Below are 26,809 nucleotides of genomic sequence, written 5' to 3'. Positions count from 1 at the left end.
GAACGAAGAAACGCGAAAAAAATAGAAGCTGTTAGTGCTATTAATACAACTAATACAAGTGACTTTGAATTGCTGGAAAATAGTGTTAGTGTGACTTCAAAATATTGATAGTGAATGTCAAGTGGACCTGTATACAGGTGTACAAAATCCAGGAAAGACGTTTACGTGCAACAGGTACATATTTTATGGTAAAAAAACGTGATGCCGAAGTTCAAACAGAAATATGTAGATATCAGTACCAGTGTACGAAGATTATTAAGCATTTTAAAATAACAAAACTCGAAGTCTGTAATACTGCTAAAAGTATTTCTCTGGATCTAGCCACCATAACTGACAGTAAATATTTTGCTGGATTTTAATTTATTAAAACCAACGAACAGGGGCCGATTGCATAACAAACTACAACTAATAATACAACCGGAACTCCTTATTTAATAAGTTAAATTAGAAAAGGAGTTCCGCTTGTAATATTAGTTGTAGCAAGTTGTAATTTGTTATGCAATCGGCCGCAGCTTGTAGATCTTGCAGGTGTTACTCTTAACAACTTCAACTTTTTATTAAAAACTACACAAATAAATTATATGGTGAGCGAAAAAGATAGACTTCTACTTTTCTTGATGAAAATAAAACTTGGTGTCACATTTTCAGCACTCAGTGTTTTGTTCGGTATTCATAGAACAACAGTGTCAAGAATATTCTGCCCGTATGTTGAAGAAGTAGCAGCTGTTACATCAAATTTGGTTTTTTGGCTAGAATGCTTCCGTCCGGAGTATAGTAACACTAGAGTACAGAGTTGCCTATAGTACCTACAGAGCAAGTATAGAAGTACCATCAAGTTTTGCTAATCGTGTGTATTGCTACTCACACTATAAAAAGGGTTTTACCTCAAAAGTGCTTATTGGTATTACTCCAGGGAGGCTTCATATCGTTCAAGTCAAAAGAATGTGGTGGAAGAAAAAGTGTCTCCCAAATAACGAGTCAGGATTAGTAGACTACTTAAAAAATTGGGATATTGTCTTGGCTGATAAGGGATTTCCGGCAATAAAGAATGTAATTGATGAAAGTGGAAAAGAAATTGTTTTTTTAGACTGGAGGAAACCGGCCTGTTTTGAGAAAAGTCGTCGACATCTCTTCTAAATACCTAAAACTGGTATGGATGTGTTCCTCGTGATCTCTAGAATACGAATTGACCGGTTTTGGTTTATGGAGGGGGGGACGGGTCGAAAAAAGGGGGGGGGCAAAGATGTCGGCCGACCATCATTGATATTTGTGCTATTATCTATGAAAAGGGAGCTTATTGCCGATGGCGCTTACGACACTGACATCGATAAGCAAAAAACGTAGTAGTTTAAAATTGGGGATTCTGGCACATGTTTAGTTGTTTTGATTCCCAATTTAGCAATTAAGTTTCTTTGAATACTGGAACATTCAATGTTGCTGTCTATCCAATGCGGAGGTCAATTTATGTTATGTGACGCTGATGGACTGATCAGTCATGTTGTGTTAGAAAACTTAAATCGGATTTAAAGGTCCCTTTGTAGTTTTTTATAAATAACTCTTAGACATAGACATAGAAAAGTTTTATTCAACATCACATGAAGTTGCACGCTTAAACGGTGACCTGTAGCAAAAATGATCTGATACATAAGTAATCTTCATAAAATTTTCTACATTAAATATTCTATACGCTTTTTCGCTAGGATCAATATTTAAAAAAATATTTAAGGGAAAAAGTTAATTATAATCAATTGTTAATATTTTTTGTAAACGGTGGCCTGTAGCAAAAAATGTTCTGATACATAAGTAATCTACATAAAATTTTCTACATTAAATATTCTGTACACTTTTTCGCTGGGATCAATATTTAAAAAAATATAAAAGGGAGAAACTTAATTATAATCAAACAATTAATCAATCAATTTTTTGTTAATAACTCGTAAACGGTGGCCTGTAGCAAAAAATGGTTTGAAACATAAGTAATCTACATCCAATTTTCTACATTAAATATTCTATAAAAAAATTCGGTAGGTTCAATATTTAAAAAAATATTTATGGGAGAAAGTCAATTATAATCAATTGTTAATAATTTTGTAAATAACTCGTAAACGGTGGCCTGTAGCAAAACATGTTCTGATACATAAGTAATCTACATAAAATTTTCTACATTAAATATTCTGTACACTTTTTCGCTGGGATCAATATTTAAAAAAATATTTATGGGAGAAAGTTAATTATAATCAATTGTTAATATTTTTTGTAAATAACTCGTAAACGATGGCCTGTAGCAAAAAATGTTCTGATACATAAGTAATCTACATAAAATTTTCTACATTAAATATTCTGTACACTTTTTCGCTGGGATCAATATTTAAAAAAATATTTAAGGGAGAAAGTTAATTATAATCAATTGTTAATATTTTTTGTAAATAACTCGTAAACGGTGGCCTGTAGCAAAAACTGTTCTGATACATAAGTAATCTACATAAAATTTTCTACATTAAATATTCTGTACACTTTTTCGGTGGGATCAGTATTTAAAAAAATATGTAAGTGAGAAAGTTAATTATAATCAATTGTTAATATTTTTTGTTAATAACTCGTAAACGGTGGCCTGTAGCAAAAAATGTTCCGAAACATAAGTAATCTACATCCAATTTTCTACATTAAATATTCTATAAAAAAATTCGGTAGGTTCAATGTTTAAAAAAAATATTTAAGGGAGAAAGTTAATGGGGAAGTTAGTGCACTGAGTTGTCCCTTTTGTCCCAGGCGATGCCGCTTGACACAATTGTTCCTTTGATCATACTTAATTGATGTGAAGCCTTAACTTGGATATTAACTTTTGGCTTACCCCCAAAAAGGGAGAGGAGAAAAGTGGTTCCGGCTGTACACTGCGCTCTGTTTGATATAAAGCCGCAATCCGATGATTGATTGACATAATTGTTCTCCCAGGAGGTTCGTGGGGTATTTGTCTTTGGTACGGTCGTATAGAGAGCGGCTGGGTGACCTCCAGAAAATTCCGACTTTTGGTCTACCGCTTCCGGTCAGAAAAATGTTTGACGGCCCGGCCAAACGGTCGGACCTAGGTGGGGGGGGTGCTCGACCAAATGTCATAGAGGTACCCTGGCAGTTTTTGACGCCGCCATTTTTTTGTCAAAATGGCAGACTTTTATTTTTTCAAGTTTGTCCTAGCGCGCTGAAATTTTGGTCACGGAAACTTGGGGTCCCCTAGATTATTTGTAAAATGTTTTAATTGCGGAAAAACTGGGCACTTTTATTTTGTATGGTAACTTTTAAACGGTGCGTGATAGGTGGGGGGTGCTCGACCAAATGTCATAGAGGGCCTCGAGGGAAATAAAACTGCATTGAAAAAAATTCAAAATGGCCGACTTTTTTTTAATTTTTTCAAGTTGGTCCGAGCGCTCCGAGATTTGGCATGGCAGGAGATAGAGGCCTCTAGATTCCTATAAAATTTTTTTTTTTTTATAAAACCCAAGATGACGGAAAAAATGGTAATTTTTATTTTGTATGGCAGCTTTTAAACGGTGCGAGATGGGTGGGGGGTGCTCGACCAAATGTCATAGAGGGCCTCGAGAAAAATGGAACTGCATTTAAAATTTTTCAAAATGGCCTTTTTTTTTTAAGTTAGTCCGAGCGCGCTGAGATTTGGATGCGACAAGCCTGGGGGCCCAAGAATACTATGTGAAAAATTTATTTGGAAAAGTCCAACATGGCGGCGGACACGGGCAAAAGTCAAATTTCCAAGTAGGTTAAGCGAGCCCGTAGGGCGAGCTTCAGGCTGGGAGGCCGAAGGCCGACCCCGCGGAGGGCCGTTAGGCCTGGAGCTTCACCCCGAGTGTCCAAGCGTGGCCTACCCCCAGTAATTTTAGGCGAGGCCGAAGGCCAAGCTGCGGGAATGACGAACCAAGCAAAATCCTATACAAAAACTGTGTTAAGCGAGCCCGAAGGGCGAGCTTCAGGCTGGGAGGCCGAAGGCCGACCCCGGCGGAGGGCCAAAGGCCCGGAGCCTTCACACCGACTCCCAAGCGTACAACCCCCAGTAATTTAAAGCGAGGCCGAAAACCGAGCTGCGTGAATGCAGCGCTTCCAAGCGTTCTACCAAGTCAACTGTCTTGATAAGCGAGCGTTGGCGAAGCGTCGAGGTTCGCGAAGGCCGAAGGCCGAGCTCCGCGTAGGGCCGAAGACCCGAAGCGTTACACGAGAGGGGGAAGTTGGAGCTTAAACACGACCCAATAGTAAAAGTGGCTTAGACAAGCGAAACGGCGGGCCGAAGGCCGTAGGCCTCCTGCCATGCCAAATCTCGGTGCGCTCGGAGCAACTTGAAATTTAAAAAAAAAAAAGTCGGCCAGTTTGATTTTTTTTCAATGCAGTTTTATTTCCCTCGAGGCCCTCTATGTCATTTGGTCGAGCACCCCCCACCTATCATCCATCGTTTAAAAGTTACCATACAAAATAAAAGTGCCCAGTTTTTCCGCAAATAAACATTTTACAAAAAAAAATTTTTCATAGGAATCTAGGGGACCCCGACTTTTCGTGACCAAAATTTCGGCGCGCTAGGACAAACTTGAAAAAATAAAAAAATAAAGTCGGCCATTTTGAAAAAAAAAATGGCGGCGTCAAAATCTGCCAGGGTAAAATATGACATTTGGTCGAGCACCTCCCACCTAAATCCGACCGTTTGGCCGGGCCGTCAAACATTTTTCTGACCGGAAGCGGTAGACCAACAGTCGGAATTTTATGGAGGTGACCCAGCCGCCCTCTATACGACCGTACCAAAGACAAATACCCCACGAACCTGCTTCTGGGAGAACAATTATGTCAATCAATCATCGGATTGCGGTTTTATATCAAACAGAGCGCAGTGTACAGCCGGAACCACTTTTCTCCTCTCCCTTTTTGGGGGGAAGCCAAAAGTTAATATCCAGGTTAAGACTTCAGATCAATTAAGTATGATCCAAGGAACAATTGTGTCAAGCGGCATCGCCTGGGACAAAAGGGACAACTCAGTGCACTAACTTCCCCATTAACTTTCTCCCTTAAATATTTTTTTAAATATTGAACCTACCGAATTTTTTATAGAATATTTAATGTAGAAAATTGGATGTAGATTACTTATGTTTCAAAACATTTTTTACTACAGGCCACCGTTTAAGAGTTATTAACAAAAAATATTAACAATTGATTATAATTAACTTTCTCCCTTTTATATTTTTTTAAATATTGATCCCAGCGAAAAAGTGTACAGAATATTTAATGTAGAAAATTTTATGTAGATTACTTATGTATCAGAACATTTTTCGCTACAGGCCACCGTTTACGAGTTATTTACAAAAAATTTTAACAATTGATTATAATTAACTTTCTCCCTTAAATATTTTTTTAAATATTGATCCTAGCGAAAAAGCGTATAGAATATTTAATGTAGAAAATTTTATGAAGATTACTTATGTATCAGAACATTTTTGCTACAGGCCACCGTTTAAGAGTTAATTATAAAAAACTACAAAGGGACCTTTAAATCCAATTTAAGTTTTCTAACACAACATGACTTCATCAGTTCATCAGCGTCACATAACATAAATTTACCTCCGCATTGGATAGACAGCAACATTGAATGTTCCAGTATTCAAAGAAACTTAATTGCTAAATTGGGAATCAAAACAACTAAACATGTGCCAGAATCCCCAATTTTAAACTACTACGTTTTTTGCTTATCGATGTCAGTGTCGTAAGCGCCATCGGCAATAAAGTCCCTTTTCATAGATAATAGCACATTTGTTCACATCTTGAGTCCTATGCGACCGATCGGTTCGTGTGAGGTGTCGTTTGAAAGAGTATTAAATGTGCTATTATTGTTTCATAATAACTGTAGTCAATTACAAAATATTTTAAAATATTTGAGTTTTTACCGTGCATGGATGGCATAAGTAATGAAATGATTAACTATGCGTCTAACTCAATAAATTACAACTATACCGCAATTATTTTATTACAAAATATACGAGACATTTCATTAGCTTACCAAAAACATAATAGACCCCGAGCCAGGCGCAAATTTCGTCAGTCATCGCCTCCCGGGTGAAAACTTGTATACTGGTTAACGGCCATATATGATGAGCCCTCGTGGACGTCAGCTGCCGCTACGTTATGACTTGGTTATATAATATCATACACCATTAAAACTTATAGACCGCGAGCCACGAACAGGTTTCCATGACCAATTAACGGCTACGTATGATGAATCCTCGTGGACGTCAGCTGCCGCTCCGTTGGTGGGTTGAGGAATGGCAGCCACCGAAACATGTAAAAAAAATTGCGGTAAAGTTATAATTTATTGAGTTAGACGCATGTTTTGTCAGTACTTATGCCATCCATGCACGGTAAAAAATCATATATTTTACAATATTTTGTAAACGACTACAGTTATGACTACGGTTATTATGAAACAATAATACCACGTTTAATACTCTTTCAAACGACATCTCACACGAACCGATCGGTCCCATAGGAGAGCGTTCAAGTATTACGTAACGCAATTTTTGGACATTTTTGACCCCCCCTCCCCCCCATGTAACGCGCCGTAACGTTTTTCTGTAACCCCCCTAAAGGCCACAATTATGTTGCGTAAAGTACCGTAAAGTGGCGAAAAGTTCTGAAGGGTTAAAAAACAATGTTACGTAACGCGTAGTTTAAACCCCCCCTCCCGCCTTTGTAACGCATCGTAACGTTTTACAAGAACCCCCCCACCCCCAAATTCGTTACGTAATACTTGAACGCTCCCTAGGACTCAAGATGTGAACATATCAATGCTGGTCGGCCGCCCACTATCCCCCCTTTTTTTCGACACGTCCCCCCCTCCATAAACTAAAACCGGTCAATTCGTATTCTACAGACCACGAGGAACACATCCATACCAGTTTTAGGTATTTAGAAGAGATGTCGACGAAAATCGTGAAGGAGACGACTTTTGTTTAATTTACCTATAGACTATTATTATGCCACCTTTTCTCCAGAATAAAGGTGAATTTACAAGGGAAGTGACCGATGCAACTTATAAAATAGCTCGAGTCAGAATTCATGTCGAAAGAATAATGCAGCACTTAATAATTTATCAGATACTACATAAAATTCCTGTAAATGTATTTTATCATAAACTGAAATAAATGTCATATACTCAGAAAAAAACAGAGACCACCGACCGAGATCGAGAGGTAACAGGCACCTGCCGCGATAGCAGAGGACGCTGGTTCGATTCCAGCCTGGGGCACTAGAGGCTAGGGTCACTTTTTCTGAGTATATGACATTTATTTCAGTTTATAATTTATATAGTAGTGTGACTACTCAAAATAATAACAAATTAAAATATTTTCTAAAAATAATTTAATTTGTTCTAGTATGTTATTTTATCATATTGATGATATATTACATGTTTAACCCTTTAACCGCCAGAGTCTGATATATAAGACATTACATATCCAGCTCATCTCGCCACAGTCTGATGAATAAGATAAAGATCTGATTTGGTTTTTACAGCACATTTATAACTCCCGTAACTATGCCAACCTTACTCTGCGTGGTACAATTACTGTCGGTGGTGACACGAGCACGCTCGATCAAAAATTGCTGACGGTTAAAAGGTTAATTGTTGGGTACTAGTAAACCTGCAACCACCTATATTTTCAAACAAATAAAACAACAGTTATTTTTACAATATTTACATTATTTAAAAAGCTATTAAAACATTGCATTTTTATTTAAATTTGTTTTTATTTCACACATAAAACCTGTAAATATTATGTGACTTTTCATGCCTGAAGGACCCTTATGCACATGGAGCATAAGGAACCACAGGCATTGACCACCACATATTTATAACATGGGCCCGTGGACCTATGAAAATGTGTCAGTCAGGTTAGGGTTTAATATGTCCAAGCACTGGACTGATCAACATTTTTATAAGTCTAATGTACAGTCAAGTCAAGTACAATGGATTAAGGTTAAGAAATGCATACATATTTATGAACTCTACTGTACATACCATTAGTCATATTCCTTTATTTCAGTCACATGCATAAACTTACAGCTAAGGATGCCAAAACGCTTATGTGGTAGGGACAATACATACATCAGAATCAAACATAGTCTAAAGCTAAAGATTATTAAAACAAAACAAAAACAATCAAATAAGGTCAGGTTAATATTTAGGTATGCTAGGATTCTAAGATATAAAAATGTTGAGTTCCTTACTTACAGGCCTTCCAGCTAGGTATGCGTATTGCAAATTTTCACAAAGCGTGATACTGCAATATTCAGCTTTACTATACATATAAAAAAAACAGTAATAAACATTTTGAGTTAACAACATTTAAACATATTATTTTACTTAATACTACTACTACATACTACTATTTGAAAAGTTAATTACCTAACATTGTATTGATTATATTTTTTCTGTAAAACTACGCTTTGGCTGGTTTTTCTCACTCAAAGTTTGGTTTGTTCTTGTAGAATACAAGAGCCGTAGATAATGAGCGAAGTAAAATTATTCACTTATTAAAATTGCTGCTTTAATAAAGTCTTTGTCTCTGTCTACTCTTACTATACAACTACCTTTTGGTGAATATATAAAGAGATCATACATAGTCATACCAGTGACATACATTTGCACTTGGATTTGGGTATAAGTTAATATGGTTTGCTTCTTTTTAATTCTGGTTGATCATTCACAAACTGCGAATATTGCACATTATGACATTACATTTTTGTTTATCAAAATCTGCAATAGGTGGTTTTTACAACATACAGGACATTTAACTTCTACTAACACTGACACATTCATCGCATATAACAACACCATCTACACTAGTGCACAACCAAGGCTGATCTTTGCTAACAATCACTCCGACACAAGAAATTCTTAGTCTCCTCGCCGAGTACCACTCTTCAGACATTGATTGTTCTATTGTGTCACTACAGAATTTAAAAATGTCTTTATCTGCCAACGCAACATTTGCTTCATAAAAGTTTTTCTAATGTTTTTTCTATGACTAAAAAAAATTTTTCTATGACTTTTTAGTCTAGCTTCACTTTTGTACACATCAAACTCTTTTCTAAAAATACTAAAGTTTTCAAGACATGTAACACATTCTTCTTTTTGAATATTAATATCAGTCTGTTCTACTAAATTTTCCGACAACCTTGCTAACAGAAATTTCAATATCTTCTGTACAATTTATTTCAGCAACTTCCAGTACACGTTTCAAGGCACAATCTTCCTTTAAATCTGTGACATCGAACTGAAAAGGTTCACACTTGTGTTTCTTTGATGTAGGATACATTTCGTGGAAGTATCTCCCTTTGGAATACTTTTCGTTCGTAAATTGTCGAACACTTGGCTTGCCCCATTTTTGTTCCTGGCTGGTTTAGGTGGAACTCTCTTCATGATTGATGTAGTAAATTAGTGCTGCAATGCTGCTTGAATTTGCCACTTTTGTTATAAACAATCGCATGTTACTCTAGTAACATGACGATTGATATTACGAATTAAGGCTGTCTTATACGCTGTCGCCGTCACAGAGGCTTGACGAACCACTCGGGCTTTGATTATGTAGCTCCTGTCGCCTTGCCAGATGTCTTGCACCTCCAGTACGTGCCGGTAACGACCAAATTTCATGGGTTATGGCACGAAAAACCCTGTTCCCGTCAGAAGCACGTTCATTTTAACTGAAAACCACAATGCTAATGTAATTGTCAATACAGCCGTCGTCCAAATATGTCGAATAATTATACTGTAATATCATTAGATTTCATTGAAATTATTACGATGTTTACTTACTTCACGTTTGAAAGTTTTCTGACAGAATATCTCAAAGTTGCGCTCGCTAGGACAGAGAGTCATACTATCTTTGTCTTACACTAGTACTATCACCCAAAAGAAAAGGATGAGTATAGTTTTTTTTGTTCCTATTTACTGATCTATACCTATATTCGATTTTTCAAAGATATCTTTGATACGTCAAATACGTAAAGGCGTATCCAGATTAGTCAATTTTTCACCAATCTGGAAGGGAAGGGAATCGAATCAGGAGGTGCGGACGCAAACGGCAATTTGGCTCACTGATTCGATTGCCCGATCAAATCAGGAGGTGCGGACACAAAAATGCCAATTTTCGAAGCTAGTATCTATGGAATGCTAGGATCTGTACGTACTTTTTACAATCTGATCAAATTCTCGTGTCGAATCAGGCCGTGCGGACGCAAATACCAATTTGATTCCCCGATCACATCAGCAGGTGCGGACACAAAAATGACAAATTTCATAGTAGAATGCAAATTGGTGATTTAATTTCTGTACGTGTGGACGCTAGGCAAGATAAGATTGGCCAAATATTTTCCTGAACAAATCGACTGATTTGATCAGTCCCGTCTGGATACCCACTAATTGGCCAATCTCATTTAGCATCCACACGTAGGTACACAAATTAAATCACCAATTTGCATTCCATAGATAATTACTATGAAAATTGGCATTTTTGTGTCCGCACCTGCTTATTTGATCGGGGAATCAAATTGGTATTTGCGTCCGCTCGGCCTGATTCGATCGGAGAATTTTATCAGACTGGCGAAAAATTGACTAGTCTGGATACGCCTTTATGCATTACTTACCTTTTTAGGGTTCCGTACCCAAAGGGTAAAAACGGGACCCTATTACTAAGACTCCGCTGTCCGTCCGTCCGTCTGTCACCAGGCTGTATCTCACGAACCGTGATAGCTAGACAGTTGAAATTTTCACAGATGATGTATTTCTGTTGCCGCTATAACAACAAATACTAAAAACAGAATAAAATAAAGATTTAAGTGGGGCTCCCATACAACAAACGTGATTTTTGACCGAAGTTAAGCAACGTCGGGCGGGGTCAGTACTTGGATGGGTGACCGTTTTTTGCTTGTTTTGCTCTATTTTTAGGGTTCCTTAGCCAAATGGCAAAAAACGGAACCCTTATAGATTCGTCATGTCTGTCTGTCTGTCCGTCTGTCTGTCCGTCCGTATGTCACAGCCACTTTTCTCCGAAACTATAAGAACTATACTGTTGAAACTTGGTAAGTAGATGTATTCTGTGAACCGCATTAAGATTTTCACACAAAAATAGAAAAAAAACAATTAATTTTTGGGGTTCCCCATACTTCGAACTGAAACTCAAAAATTTTTTTTTCATCAAACCCATACGTATGGGGTATCTATGGATAGGTCTTCAAAAATGATATTGAGGTTCCTAATATCATTTTTTTCTAAACTGAATAGTTTGCGCGAGAGACACTTCCAAAGTGGTAAAATGTGTGTCCCCCCCCCCCCCCTAACTTCTAAAATAAGAGAATGATAAAACTAAAAAAAATATATGATGTACATTACCATGTAAACTTCCACCGAAAATTGGTTTGAACGAGATCTAGCAAGTAGTTTTTTTTTTAATACGTCATAAATCGCCTAAATACGGAACCCTTCATGGGCGAGTCCGACTCGCACTTGGCCGCGTTGATGGTGCGGAACCCTCCGTGCGCGAGTCCAACTCGCACTTGTTACATATGTTGAGTATAATATTTGAGGTTGTCATGGTACCCAGTGTAAATAAATATGTCAATAAAAAAATAGAACTTTATCAAATATATTACAAATAGGTAAAAATACTTTTCTCCAATATGCTCGGAAATGTTCACCTTATTGTAGCAAAAATAGTACGGGAAGATCTTCGTTATTGTCAAACTCTAATTTAAAAAAATCAAACTATCGCTGTCCTTTTCTAGCGGACGGGAAGTAAAAAAACACTACAGTAATAACTTATTACTGTAGTGTTTTTTACTTTTTAAAAATAAAAAACGTAAACAGCCAATTATTATAGCCGCGAGCCGCGTCTACACGACCCGATCAGCTATCATTTCAAGCTATAGGATAGAGTGAGATAGTAAGCCTTTCATGTCTCGTTCTTACAAGACCGTTGTGCTCGTGTCTGATCGTGCGAATACTGCTTAATAAAATCAAAGATTATTTTTATATATTTTTTAAGGATCTAAATCCGTGTTAATATTAAAGCTTTTATAGTTTGTCAAAGGACTATCTCATTTCAAACATAGACAGAGAGAATCATACTATCTTTGTCTTACTCTAGTACTAGCACCCAAAAGAATAGGATGGGTATAGTTTTCCTGGTTCTTACTAACTGACAAATTGGTTTGACCAACTATATTGAATGAACGAATATTGAATGGTACTGAATGGCCGAATAAGTTTGTGCCTTTAACTTTTAAAAATTAATTAGAGGGGAATTGTTTTTGACATTCTTGATGTGAAGGTTCGATTTGAGTGATGCTTGATGCTTAAATAATTATTATTTGAGCTTATTTCCTCGCATGTTTGGAGAAAAGCACTATATATGCCTCGGCAGGAATAGCATCTTTCTCGGCAGGAATAGCAGCTTCGCGTCGTCCGACAAAATCGAAACTCATCCACGAATTGCTCTTTCCCGGCCTCTGCAATAATGTACTATAAATGTAATGTATCGTGTTACCGCGCGTCGGTAACATTAATATTATGTGACAGAAAAATGTATTACGAGTTATTAAAATTAGTAAGACATCGCTAATGCTATTATATTTATATTTTATATGAATGAATATATTTATATTTTTTTAATATCAAACATCCAAAAAAAATGCGTCAAATGAAACGAATTCAGTACGGGGTATGGTCGAAGCGCCATCTCACGAAATATATTATCAACATTGAGGCAAGACGAGAGCATGACGATAGTTGTCATTCCAACCCGTCACATGGCATTGATACAGAATCACACTTATTGCAACATTTGACACTACTAGAGACATCTGCTATACTTTTGGGAACTAAATATAAAGTCACGCTACTCAAAATGGCGATTGCGGGTCCTATAGGTTAGTCCATGGCGTTGCTCATACTATTTTTCGTTAACCCGCTCACACGCTCCGTGCAACCGCGCCAGCTAGCGGACGCCCTTAAGGGGTGAAAAAGGGGGCAGAATTTACTGTGACAGACATACAAAGGATGTACTTTAGCAGCTGCACTTACGTATCGCAACGCTTACGAAGGCAGCTTGCTTACTGTTGCTACAGTAGAAAGTCCTTCTAGTTTTGTAGATATTTGCCTCTCTGAAAATTTCCCCCTTTCGAAGTTAACCAGGACAAGCCATAATGTACCTATACTCGTAAATGCTAAATATTGCCGATCCTTAATCCCAAATATTGCCTAATTTGAAAAGAGTGACTCTTTACCAAACCGCTGTCGATATCTAGCAAAATTACGTTTTAACTTTAAGCCCATATTTCAAGGGTGATTATTACAAAAAATACAATAAATAACACTCCTTTCATTATTATTTTTGTGCCTGTCGTCTTAAAAAGTGTACCTATGTATTTTAATTTCCATCGCCATCATGCCAAACCTCAGAGTTACCAAAATAAGTATCTCATATTACCTAAACCTCTGCAACCTTCATCCATTAGTGCGAAAAACATGTATAATCTTACTGGGTTCAATAACCCTTTGATGAGACCGTCTCTCGTTTCGAAACCCACACTGTACTATCCTTTTTCCGCACCATTATCATGTCAATCTGAAACGACACACCGTTGACTATTCGTCTTTGTCGAAATATTTTTAGATACCTGATAATTGACGCATGGCGAAGAAAATATTATAACTTTCGTTATTCCTTTTCATCATATTCATATTCCTTTATTCATAAAATTACAAACTTTACATGTCAAAAATACATATGTCATATTACCTAATAAACAGGAATACCAAAAATAGGTATGTATCTAAAATATATATTTTCACCTCAGCAGCTCGAACAAGAGTACTTTGCTACTTAAAAACAGTGAGCAAAATCGCATTTTGCTCACTGAGTGAGACAAAATGAGCAAAATGCGATTTTGCTCACTCAGTGAGCAAAATTCGATTTTGCTCACTGTTTTTAAGTAGCAAAGTACCCTTGTTCGAGCTGCTGAGGTGAAAACTTAATTGTTGGTATATCTTAAGAAAACATGAGTGAATAGAGGTAAGTGATGAAGAAGGAATTCATTTTTCGGGTTCTCTAATATGTTCTCACTGCTGAGGTGAAAAGTTTTGTGAACTACACGAGATCAAAGTTATTTACATCTCGTGCGCTTTTGAGTCCCTTACTACGCTCAAGATTCTAAATTAGATTCACTCGCTACGCTCGTGAATCTAATATAGAATCTTTCGCTTGCACGGGACTCAAAATAAGCACTCGAAGAAATATCAAACTTTGATCTCTTGTTGTACAAATAACTATTATGTAATTAAAGTTGTATGTTTAGCAATGACTGTCTCCGTATAAATAAATTCTCTAAATTAAAAAAAGAACGAGATGCGGCATTTTTTAGGTATTTAACTAAGTACAACACGTTTAAATTTTGATGGCAACGCACTAACCACCCTTTGGTGTTCCATGGGCGGCGGTAATCGCTTACCATCAGGTGATCCGTCTGCTTGTTTGCCTCCTATATCATAAAAAAAACAATTTAAATATTTAATTACATTGGTATAAATATAGCTTGTCTTCTAAGGATGAATTCTTACAAAAAATTCAACGCAGGGTTCAAAGTTCCTTGAGACTTAAATAAAATGTAGACGACAAGAAGAGGGCAACTTAGGGAAGTTAGCTGGTTTTCCCGCATAAATAAAGTATTTTTTTTTATATATAGCCTATTTCGTGTCCCACTGCTGGGCAAAGGCCTCCCCTTTCTTCCGCCACTCATCACGGTTTGTTGCATGTTCCCGCCAGTCGCTGCAAAAAGCGTCAAGGTCATCCCGCCATCTCTTTTTTGGTCTGCCTCTGCCTCTTTAATAAAGTCATTGCGTAAGAATTTCTGGTGACAGGTAAATACTAAATAGCATATCTATCTAATCTTATACCTTTAATACCTTTAAACGAGCAATTCTTGCTTATTTATTTATATATATATATTTCGGGGATCTCGGAAACGGCTCTAACGATTTCGATGAAATTTGGTATATGGGGGTTTTCGGGGGCGAAAAATCGATCTAGCTAGGTCTTATCTCTGGGAAAACGCTAATTTTTGAGATTTTATATGTTTTCCGAGCAAAGCTCGGTCTCCCAGATATTATAGATAGGTATCTAACAAAGAAACTTACGAGAGCAAGTTTAATTAAGTAAAAAAACCTACATAACGTCCCAGATATCTATTAGTTAAGGTCTGGCCTGGTCATAGGAAATCTTATAGGTAGGTACAGTCAGCAGCAGAAGTTGCTAAGCGGGCGAGGTGTTCAAAATGATCTTGACGCGACTTTATTGTTAAGAGAATAAGAGCGTGTGCGAGCGTGCACCTCGCCCGCTTAGCAATTTCTGCTGCTGACTGTACATAACTATCTGTAATTTGATATAGGTACGCTTATTGGTTGGAAGGTGATAATAGTCGAGATGTATAAGTGTATATGTTAAACAGTCATTAAAAATGATAGCCGAAGGCGTTAGTGTATAATGGTCATGGTATATAATATTGATCACGGTCTGTGATGCTGCTTGAACCACATTAATCTTACAATTTCTCTTATATGATTGTGCAATCGCACATAGATAAATTACATATTTAACATGTACGAGTATGTTTCTCCTATACAAACAATTGTATGTATTTAATCAGATTTTGATAAAATGTTTTTGTAGTATAGAAGAATACATACGTTTATTTATAATTTTAAAATTACTGATTATCTATCCTATCAACGTGAATATTTCGTATATGTTAAACCTTAAGTTAAATAGCCTGTAAACAAATTTATCGAGATATCTACATGTTGAAAGATAAGTGTATTCCGTGTTTGAGAATAGAACAGCTATTTATATCATATTCAAATTTGTACAGGCACCTCTGATAAATTCAACTCGTTCCTGCGACGTAAACGCTGCCAACACCCTTTAAAGTGTAATGGTTCGGAATAAATGGTTAATCATCCTCGCACGTCCACGTCGAGTGTTCAAGATCATTCCGTCTTACAGACCCATTGACGCAAGTTCATGTTATTATAATGTATTCAATAAATACATTCATGCCAGACCAGACTAATCTTTATTTAACGCGCCCGCACCGACCAAACAAGAAATAAGTTAACACTTAGATGGTCAGCCGCAACTAACATGCTTTCTTCTATCTGGATGCATTTTGTGCTCAGGAGTGTTGGGACACCTGGACCGTTTTCAAAGTCAAATTTGGATGAATTATTGAAAATAAAGGATGTAGAAGCGATAAGCATGTAACTGATGTTTATTCTGGGTGGTACGATGTACATATGTGGTAACTGTAAAACTGTTGGGTTTATCAGGATTGAACTAAGTTGAACCGTGTCGACAGTGTCGTAAAAATAGATCGCTTAGTTACACTGAATGTGAAATGAAAGGGTTAGGTTAAATATAAACGCCACTAAGAGTCGTACATTCCCGTCAAAAACATAATATAGTAGCTGGTTTTTATCACTTTTAAAACAAGTTTTATATTAGGGGATCCGCATAGGTATAAAATTACACGTTAATTATGCAAAAATTCCTTTACTTGGACAAAGTTAGGAGCACGCTATGGCACGTACTGTACTGGGCGTTTTTTTTGTCCCCTACACTTTTTTTTTCAAATTTGGGATTTTTTATGTTATTTCTACTCAGAATCACGAGCTCTTTCTATCTTAATAGGAGAAAAAAAGTGTCCTAAGGTTTTCATTTCCATTACGTCACCATTTTTCATAGACTTTGTATGGCGGTCGCGGAATGGAAAGATCGAAAAATGTATGGTAATTTTGGGACACTTTTTTTCTCCTATTAGGATAGAAAGAGCTCGTGATTCTGAGTAGAAATAACATAAAAAAATCCCAAATTTGGAAAAAAAGTGTAGGGGACAACAAAAAAAAAACGCCCTACTACATCGCTTTATAGTTTATACTACAGGGTAGTGAATGACACCCAAGTCAAGTATAACAACACAAAATAAAGTGCCAAATCAGCCAAACCTCCGACAGGGTTCCTTTGTCATTCGCATGTTCCACGAGACGAGATAGATGACGTCAACCTCCCCGATTTTGTCGGCATATTTTTATTTATATAGAAAAACGAAATCATTGTTTAACGCGAAACGTATTGAAGTTTTACCCTGGAAACTCAAAGACACAACATTTTGTGGAATACAATAAAAACTACATATTACTCTACATAAATATTGTTTTAAAATACAGTCCAACAGATGGCTGAATACTCCACTTTCATATTAATAGCGCCATCATTTAGTTTGCAGGGAGGACAAATATATCACTGTATACTAAGAGATAACAGCCATGCGATTACAGTACTTATTCCGTCCACTCAGAACTTTAGCAGAGTACAGAGAGTAGGTACTTAAATTATGTACCTATAAAACCAGTTGAAGATTTCTCTAGCTAGAAACTTGCGCGTGCGGTGTGCCTACCCCGCCCGCCTTTCGTCTTACCTATCTACTGCCTTTAAATATTAACTACCTACTATGTATTTTGTATATCATTTTACGATCACCTCACAATATCAATTTCTATAAAAAAAAACAATAATAAATTGAATCTGTAAACTTGTAAAGTATCGAAATGGACCTACTTATAAAAAAAGTTAATTATTTTTTGTAACGACTTAATCATTCCCTTAAATAAAATATTTGAAAATAAAAACAAAACACGAACCTTATTTAAACATCACGAATTTCTATTAATCTACCGACAATTCGTTCCAATTCCAATTCTCCATTCGATACCAAAGTGTAGTACAACGATCTCTTTATACCTTACTCCATTGTAATAAGGCGAAAAATGTACGTACGTATATGTCGACCGTACACGCGATAGTCGTATCTGCCAGCTATATTTGTACCTTACTCTGTTGACTCAAGGTTTGTTTTTGCTTTGTTGTGTTTACGTCTGGTAGGTATGTGCAACGCACGCACGAAGGTGAAACCGGCCTACAATCCCACTGCACTGCGGTGATGCCACGGCCGGTAACCGATAAGTGTTATCGATATACGTTTTCAGATCGACTTTTGTAAACTGTGTTTTAGTGAGTCACGGTACTCGAAAAATGTGTCACTTGTACACTGTATACTATAACACTGTGTACTAGTAAAGGCTTTTAAGTCTTTTAACCGTTGTTAATCGTTTGTCGCTCAGTCATTTTCTTTTTGTTACAAAGAGACAAAATATTACAATAGCGGTTATAAGTTTTTCCTACTCCCGTACTTTTATTTGTCATTTAAAGGGTCGTGTCGTGCACACACCTTTAAACCCCTATCTTATAGTTGTTAAGACAAGTCTTTAGTCTATTCCCCAAAAAAGTATATCTGCATACACGCAGTATCTTTTTGGCACTTTTACGATACTTCGTGTAATCACCACTTAAGAAATATTGTATGAAATACATTGTTGCCAACCTAATTCTAATTGTCATCTCTGACAGATGAGTGAACCATAGATATGTTTTTTTTATTTCATTCATTCTTTTCCCGCCCGCCCTACTTCTTGAATGAAAAATATTTGTTAAATTTTCAATTTTATATCAAAGTAAGTGCTTGGTCGTAGAAAAAGTATTGTATGCAACGTTGTTTAACTGAGTCAAAAAATACTCGTGGCGTCTTTATTAACAATTTTCGGCTTCGCCTCAAATTGTTACTCACGCCACTCGCCTTTTTTGACCCCTCTTAAACAACGGTTGCATAAAATACTACATATTATGAATAAGGAGGATTATTACCTATCGATATTTGGATACGTATTGTAAGGTGAACGATTCATTTTTCGCTAGAAGTCTTGCACGGGTTTTCAATCACTAAGAACAAGGGTCGTTATACTTTTCAGAAAAAGAGAAAGCCGAGGTTCCGGTTCCGGAAGACCTTCAAAGAGAAAGAGCCACGAACGTTAATTTGGTCTGTTTAATTAAAGTAGTCTAAATGTTAATTTCTGTGGAACAAGAACCGCCATATAACAATTTGTACGTTAAGAGAGTTACATACGGCTAGCGTACAAGAATGATCAATTAATCACATTGAAAAATATAAGTATAGCTGGTCAACCAAATTATGTCAGTAAAAAAGGCGCGAAATTCATGGGACGATATCCCTTTGCGCCTACATTTTTCAAATTTGCCGCCTTTTTCTACTGACATGATCTACTTGACCAGCTTTATATCACTACATAGTATAAAACAAAGTCGCTTCCCGCTGTCTGTCTATCTGTCTGTCTGTCTGTATGTATGCTTAGATTAAAACTACGCAACGGATTTTGATGCGGTTTTTTAATAGACAGCACTCTGCTAAACTTTCTCTTGAATCACTATTCAAGAGAAAGTTTTATGGATAATTTTTTAACCCGTGCGAAGCCGGGGCGGGTCGCTAGTAATTGTATAAAATACCTTGCAGTTCTTATACTAATCCGCAAGGTTACTCTTAGTACTAACACGCTTAGACGCAAAATCAAATCGAATCCGCCGGAGGTGTTGCTTGCGTAAAACATCGCGTAGCTCGCCAATTGCATGTTGTAGGTATTTGTTAGAAGTAGTTACTTTTAGTATTAAAAAATCTAGCACAAGCTATAAACATGCATATATATAAACGATGTATATAAGTATGTTGTTTTCGAACGCGCGGAAGTATGTAGGACGCTTGCGTCGGGGGCACGATACGTTATCTTATTAGGTTAACAACCTATAGCCGAGTATCACTGCAATCACTGCTATCGCTCTCTACAGACGATTGGCTCCCAGATTTCGATTAATCACAAATAGCCCTAATTATTGAGGGTATTGAGACATTTGAGACTATTGAGCGTAATATAAGGTGGTTTTGTGTAGCTCTTATGTTATTACGTATACTTAAGAATAACAAGTAAAGTTTGGTAGTCTACTTACTAAAAGGCGGCATCGTCAAACAGCGGTCTTGACATCACTACGAGAACCGGGGATAGAGCAACACTATGACGTCTGTCATCTAGAGATCGGTTTTTGCGCCAAAACGGCGTCGCGTATTACCTAAGTCCCTAACTCTCATATATTGTGATTCTCTAATAAATATTGTTATAAATGGTGCTCTGGTGTTTTTACCCTTACAGCTTCAGAAGTGCGATAGTGATTCCTCGCCTACTACGATATAATTTCTCGGAAATAGCCATTACGAAATTAACCGCGCGTAGTCCTTCCTCGTTTCATTGTTGTGAACGTTAATAAAGAATTAATCTGATTGTAATGAGTAAATGCACCAACACCACTCATCAGTTAGGGACTTAAATATATAAAGTCCAAGATTGGTGTCAAAATCATACCTACAAGAATAACCTACAAAACTAACCTATGCCGGCTATTGGCTGCTGGCGTACCTATCGTGCCTTTGCCCTTGTTTTGTGTTTGATTTCAGATACCTATTTCACTATTTCAGTTTATGTACCTCCGTGATCATGACTGTCAAAAATAATACATATTGACTGTGTAATAAAGCTGCTGGCATGTATGTATTACAATATTCACAGCAAAAGATCACAAGACATAAGTTGACAGATACCATTAGGTACAATTGAATTTTGATATTGGTATGAATAAAATAAATCCTTGGGATTACAGAGTAACTCAGGTAAAAGTTAACTCAGGTAAGAAGTCTGTTGATCCAACACCTAACAGTGCTCCGGGGCCAAAGTGGTAAATATTCACTGCCTCACTTATATGTTGTGTTATTTTGGTAATCCATGTGCTTTCAGATACATAACATAATGTGATTAAGTATGTCTACATGACATAACAACAAAATGCTATAAACATTTTCTAAAGTTTGTGTCGTGGTGAAATTTACATTCAAGTAAAAAGCATATAAAACAAGTTTGGTAATGTAAATTTAGCCTTGATTGATGCTATATGTATGGTGGTATTATGCTTTCATGATTAACAATGAGTGCTATTTAATACTTTATCCTTTCAGTCAAAATAAAATAGATTACAAGTTTTCAAAAACACTGGAATATTGGTTATAAAAACGATAAGGAGAAATTACTTGTTGTTTCATATGTATGTGTGTGTGTGATATTACACATGCTTATTGCAACTGAAATAATGCTTTGTTGGTGTGTTTTTGGTTTGTGTAATTTCCAGAAATTTAACAGCAATGATTCTTGAATTGAACGACCATACCGTCGTTGAAGGTACTAGAGTGGCTATCAGGTCAGGCCTCTATAATGTGCCTGGATGGACATGGATAATATTTCAAAGTTAGTTGGTTATGGATGCCAGATATAATATGTCCAAGTGTTCAACTAATTCATTATATGGAGAAAATATGTTGATACTTAATCTCTGATGTCATGGAGAATGAGGTATTTATTTAGAAATAAAATGCTTGTTCATGTTGTACATGTATACTGACGGTTAGTATGTGTTACGTTGACTGTGGGTTGGTAAAGTGCGCTTTGTGAATAAGCGAAAGGTGACAGTTATTTGTAGCTGGTTAGTATTGTCTGTGACAAAAGTAGTCACTCCATGTTTCCGGAGCCTCCTCGGGCTGAATATTTTAAAAGACAGTCCATATCACATATAACCTCATGCATTCTCGCAATTAACATTAAGTTGCAGACATACTGATAAATAAGGCAGTAAATCATTTGAAATGTTGAGAAAATTTCTGTCTGTACATATTATTGATTGGTTCTATGTATGAAAAATCTTATGAATGTTCATACAAATTAATTGCATACAGCTTATAGTATGTTGTGGTTGTTGTTTTGTTCATTGGGATGTTGGTTAAAGTTTGCATTGCAAATATTTTTCACAAAATGTCATATTATAAAATGAACCAAAGACATATATTTAAACAGACTTACCAAACTAATGAAAGTTTTATTGGCATGACATTGTCAAGTGTTTGAGTTATTGACAATGATAATCATTTGTGTTCTAACAGTATGTTTCAGATGCATTTCATTATAACAAAACTTTATTACTGATGAAGTTTGATGAATTTCCAAGGTTAAAATCTTGTCAAAGAGATGGACATATTGAACAAGATATTTACTGAGCTGAGTATGACACTGGTAAAGCAGGTTGTTGCTAATGGTAAGCGAGGTAAATACTTTCAGGAGTCAATATGGATATTGACGGTCTACATGATACATGTCTTTTACATACAAGTGCGACTGGACTCTAAACGTTCCAGTCCGATAAGTGTTTTATGGGTGAATATTAAACGAAGGTAAATAGCTTGGTTAAAGCTTTCCAAATAACTATTTTAACCCATTCACTGCTAATGAACATTGACCGAAGAATATCATGTCATGAGCTACTGTTTGAAGTTATTGACGGTTTTTGTCTGAACTTGTAGTGTGTTATGGTACCGTTTGCATTAATAAACAGTACACTTTTATTACTTCTGGGTTTCATAAATCAGAAGTTATAAATAATAATATGTTTCACAAATTTTGTGGGTTCACTAAGTATGTATTTCATTGTTTTGAAAATTGCATAAATTGTGGTTTATTATGTTATGAACTCATTTATCTTACAATGTGTGCTTGCATGGCATTTAACAAAATTATTTAGTTTTGTGCAGGTATAAGTTAACCTGGATGATGATGTGTTGAGTTATCTACACATAAAATGCACATGCACAGCTGGAGAAAATCAACCATGTGTGTCTTGGGATTGGAAGCTTTATGGTTTAAGCATATGTGCCATGATTTGACTCATTGATCATTATCAATATACACTTCATGATGGTTGAAAAATACAATTTGTGAAACCTCGATAAGGCGAACCTGGGTAAGAGAGGAACCTCGATAACATGAACTTCTGTTCAGGCTCTACTGTAGTTCAATGTTGGTATAGTAAGAGTGTTGCCTTTATTTAGGGGCACGGAAGAGGCAAGCCAAGTTGCACATGATCATTTACAATTGGTTGCATAGTAGCAACTGCTTATTATTTTATATTTCCCATGTTAAGGGCAAATGCTGTTATTTCAGGTACCGTTTTCAGATTAAGAACTGACTACGAGTATATTCTCAGATTAGGAACTGAGATATAATTTTATGAGACACTCGGATTGAGAACGGAGTGATTATTTTATTTATATTACTTACTCTCGAGTTCGGAATCGAGTTGTGATTTTGTTTTATCCCAGAGTTAGAACTGGGTTACTGTTGTCATACTTATGTGTTTTGTTAACAGGTTTGCCGACTAAAATAAACACATTGTGCTTGATTAATTTTATTAGACGCTCGGATTGAGAACTGAGTGATTATTTTATTTATATTACTTACTCTCGAGTTTGGAATCGAGTTGTGATTTTGTTTTATCCCAGATTTAGAACTGGGTTACTGTTGTCATACTTATGTGTTTTGTTAACAGGTTTGGCGACTAAAATAAACACGTTGTGCTTGATTAATTTTATTAGACACTCGGATTGAGAACTGAGTGATTATTTTATTTATATTACTTACTCTCGAGTTTGGAATCGAGTTGTGATTTTGTTTTATCCCAGATTTAGAACTGGGTTACTGTTGTCATACTTATGTGTTTTGTTAACGGGTTTGCCGACTAAAATAAACACATTGTGCTTGATTAATTTTATTAGACACTCGGATTGAGAACTGAGTGATTATTTTATTTATATTACTCTCTTCAATGTCTGCTATAGAGCTTTAATTATTATGTGCTCTTTAAGAAGGGCTGTTACTTAAGTCTTGGCAAGGGATGCTATCCTTAATAGGCTACTTCCTGGCGCCGGTAATCGCAACAGAGGCTTTAAGGAGCGGCCTGTTGCTTGTCACTATCCTTGAGAGGGTGGTTGTTGCTGATATTTGCAGTGTAGGCTTTAAGAAGCGGACCATTGCATGTGATATAAGACTATCCTTCAGAGGATGGTTGTTACAGGTATTTGCAGTGTAGGCTTTAAGAAGCGGACCATTGCATGTGATATAAGACTATCCTTAAGAGGATGGTTGTTTACTGGTATTTGCAGTGTAGGCTTTAAGAGGCGGACCATTGCATGTGATATAAGACTATCCTTAAGAGGATGGTTGTTTACTGGTATTTGCAGTGTAGGCTTTAAGAAGCGGACCATTGCATGTGATATAAGACTATCCTTCAGAGGATGGTTGTTACAGGTATTTGCAGTGTAGGCCTTAAGAGGCGGACCATTGCATGTGATATAGACTATCCTTGGGAGGATGGTTGTTACTGGTATTTGCAGTGTAGGCTTTAAGAGGCGGACCATTGCATGTGATATAAGACTATCCTTAAGAGGATGGTTGTTTACTGGTATTTGCAGTGTAGGCTTTAAGAGGCGGACCATTGCATGTCATATAAGACTATCTTTAAGAGGATGGTTGTTACTGGTGTTTGCAGTGTAGGCTTTAAGAGGCGGACCATTGCATGTCATATAAGACTATCTTTAAGAGGATGGTTGTTACTGGTGTTTGCAGTGTAGGCCTTAAGAGGTGGACCATTGCATGTGATATAAGACTATCCTTAAGAGGATGGTTTTTACTGGTATTTGCTGCAATGCAGGCCTTAAAAGGCGGACCGTTGCATGTGAGCTTAGATTATCCTTAATAGGCTAATTTTGTTACTGGTATATCTGCAGTGCAGGCCTTAAGAGGCGGACCATTGCATGTGATACAAGACTATCTTTAACAGGCTAGTTTGTTCCTGGTATCTGCAGTGCAGGCTTTAAGAGGCGGACCATTGCATGTGATATGATATTATCCTTAAGAGGACCATTATTTCTACTACCGATGAATGTTTTATCTATATCGTATCGTACTATTTGTTGTTGACCTTGAGAGGTTGGCTTGAGACCTTGTTTACAAAAGGATATTTTAATGACCTTAAGACTGATGATCTCAAGGTTACCTTGAAAGGGTTGCTTGCACTTATACCTTCTAGGGATCGCTGGCGAAGTACCGGATCCAGTAGAGTTGGAGGGAGTGCCTGTTCGAAATACCCAGTTGGAGCGAGTGCGTGCACCGGGCTCCGTGACAACCTTATCGTGAAGGGCCGACTTCTACGGTCGTTGCGCCTACAAGGGCAGTGGTGTCCTAGCCTAGGCAGCCCCGCACATGCATGAGACGTGTCCCATGTTAGCCTCTCACGAGTTGTACGCATTTTTGTGCGTGCATGCGAGGGAGTCTTACATCCTACAACGGAGAAGCCAATTGTGAGTTTGTTCCAAGTCTTTGTTTTTAAAACGACACAAATAGTCATTGTTACGTTAAGCGGTCAGTATGAACGCACCGCTCAATGGAAGGTTTGGGTTAGCTGCATGGGTATACATGCTAGAAATTTATCAAAATCTAATAAATCCTTCAAAGTTATATGACGTTATTCACAAGAAAATAATTTATGTTAGATGGTGTTACAAAAAAAGGGGGTGGTTTATCTACCTGCCGCTAGATGTCACGCTCATCGCAATATTTTATTATTTTGCATAATTAATTAATTGGTATTTATATAAATAAGAGGATATCCTCTTGGTGTCATATGCACGTGAATTAAGCCTTTTGTGTATTTCAAGCAAGTGCTGAGCAGACTTGCATATCCTAACACCTCTCATACCACGGATTATTTGGTACCTAGCCTGGTCATGCTTTCTTACATTTGGTTCAGTCGGCTTAAGCCCTTACTCCAATTCGACTGAAATAGAACTAAATATCTTGGTGTAAGTTGACAATAACGAAATAGACCGTTTCAACGGAACTCGAGTCGAATTACTCAAAAGGACCAAGGCTTGTATATCGGCTGAGCGTAAAAGGTGCTTGTTCAATTCGCAGAATATTGAACTGGTGGAGGCTACATCCACCTGGTGAAGACCCAGCTTGCTGCGACTGCGTTGGCTGTGGCAGACTTCAGTGGCTGCACTGATGACAGTGACCTGCGGGGCGCTGGTCGGGTCAGGCGATGGCCGAGCTAAAAGGCGGCATCGTCAAACAGCGGTCTTGACATCACTACGAGAACCGGGGATAGAGCAACACTATGACGTCTGTCATCTAGAGATCGGTTTTTGCGCCAAAACGGCGTCGCGTATTACCTAAGTCCCTAACTCTCATATATTGTGATTCTCTAATAAATATTGTTATAAATGGTGCTCTGGTGTTTTTACCCTTACATTACAATAGAACAGGTAATACCTAATCAACATTTACCTACTAAGAGACTTGTAAAATGAGTACAAAATCTGTACAAAATGTGTTTACTCTACAAGGGTCTAGATTAAAGCATACAATTCCTGATATTCATTTTATCACAAGTACTCGGTTACTAATTTAATGAATGAAACAGCGATATCTAAAATATTAATAGAACAAACCATCATTACTTCATTTGTTTCAGTACTTCTCTGATAGAATGCCGTATCATTCACCGCCTCAACTCAACATCATCTCATTTGTTATCCCACCAGTTTAATTTAAAAATTATTTCATGGGCATCGCGGTTATTTACAAACGGATATTACCTTTATTAAATACTCAATTTCGTATAGTCGCCATCAGATATATCGGCCGCTCTGATATATCTGAGCGTCTACCGCGAAACACGTTCGATATGTTGCCTCTCTGTCGCACTTGTAAATTCGTACGTAAGTGTGACAGGGAGGTAAGACGTCGAACGTGGTTCGCGGTAGGCCCTCTGATGGCGACTGTTCCACTTTAATCACTTTCTTTCGTTTCATGCCGCGAACATCG

The 26,809-nt window shown here is 37.0% G+C and overlaps 1 protein-coding gene across 2 annotated transcripts in view; it reads right to left on the bottom strand.

Moving 5' to 3' along the window:
• LOC134648760 (ecdysone receptor) overlaps positions 1-26,809 on the bottom strand; it is a 360,109-nt gene that overhangs the window by 209,851 nt on the left and 123,449 nt on the right. The window lies entirely within an intron of this gene.

This window comes from Cydia amplana, chromosome 6 (assembly GCF_948474715.1).
Source record: "Cydia amplana chromosome 6, ilCydAmpl1.1, whole genome shotgun sequence".
NCBI lineage: Eukaryota > Metazoa > Arthropoda > Insecta > Lepidoptera > Tortricidae > Cydia > Cydia amplana.
Note: the sequence above shows the minus strand (reverse complement) of the source record. Positions and strands in the feature narration are given on the sequence as shown.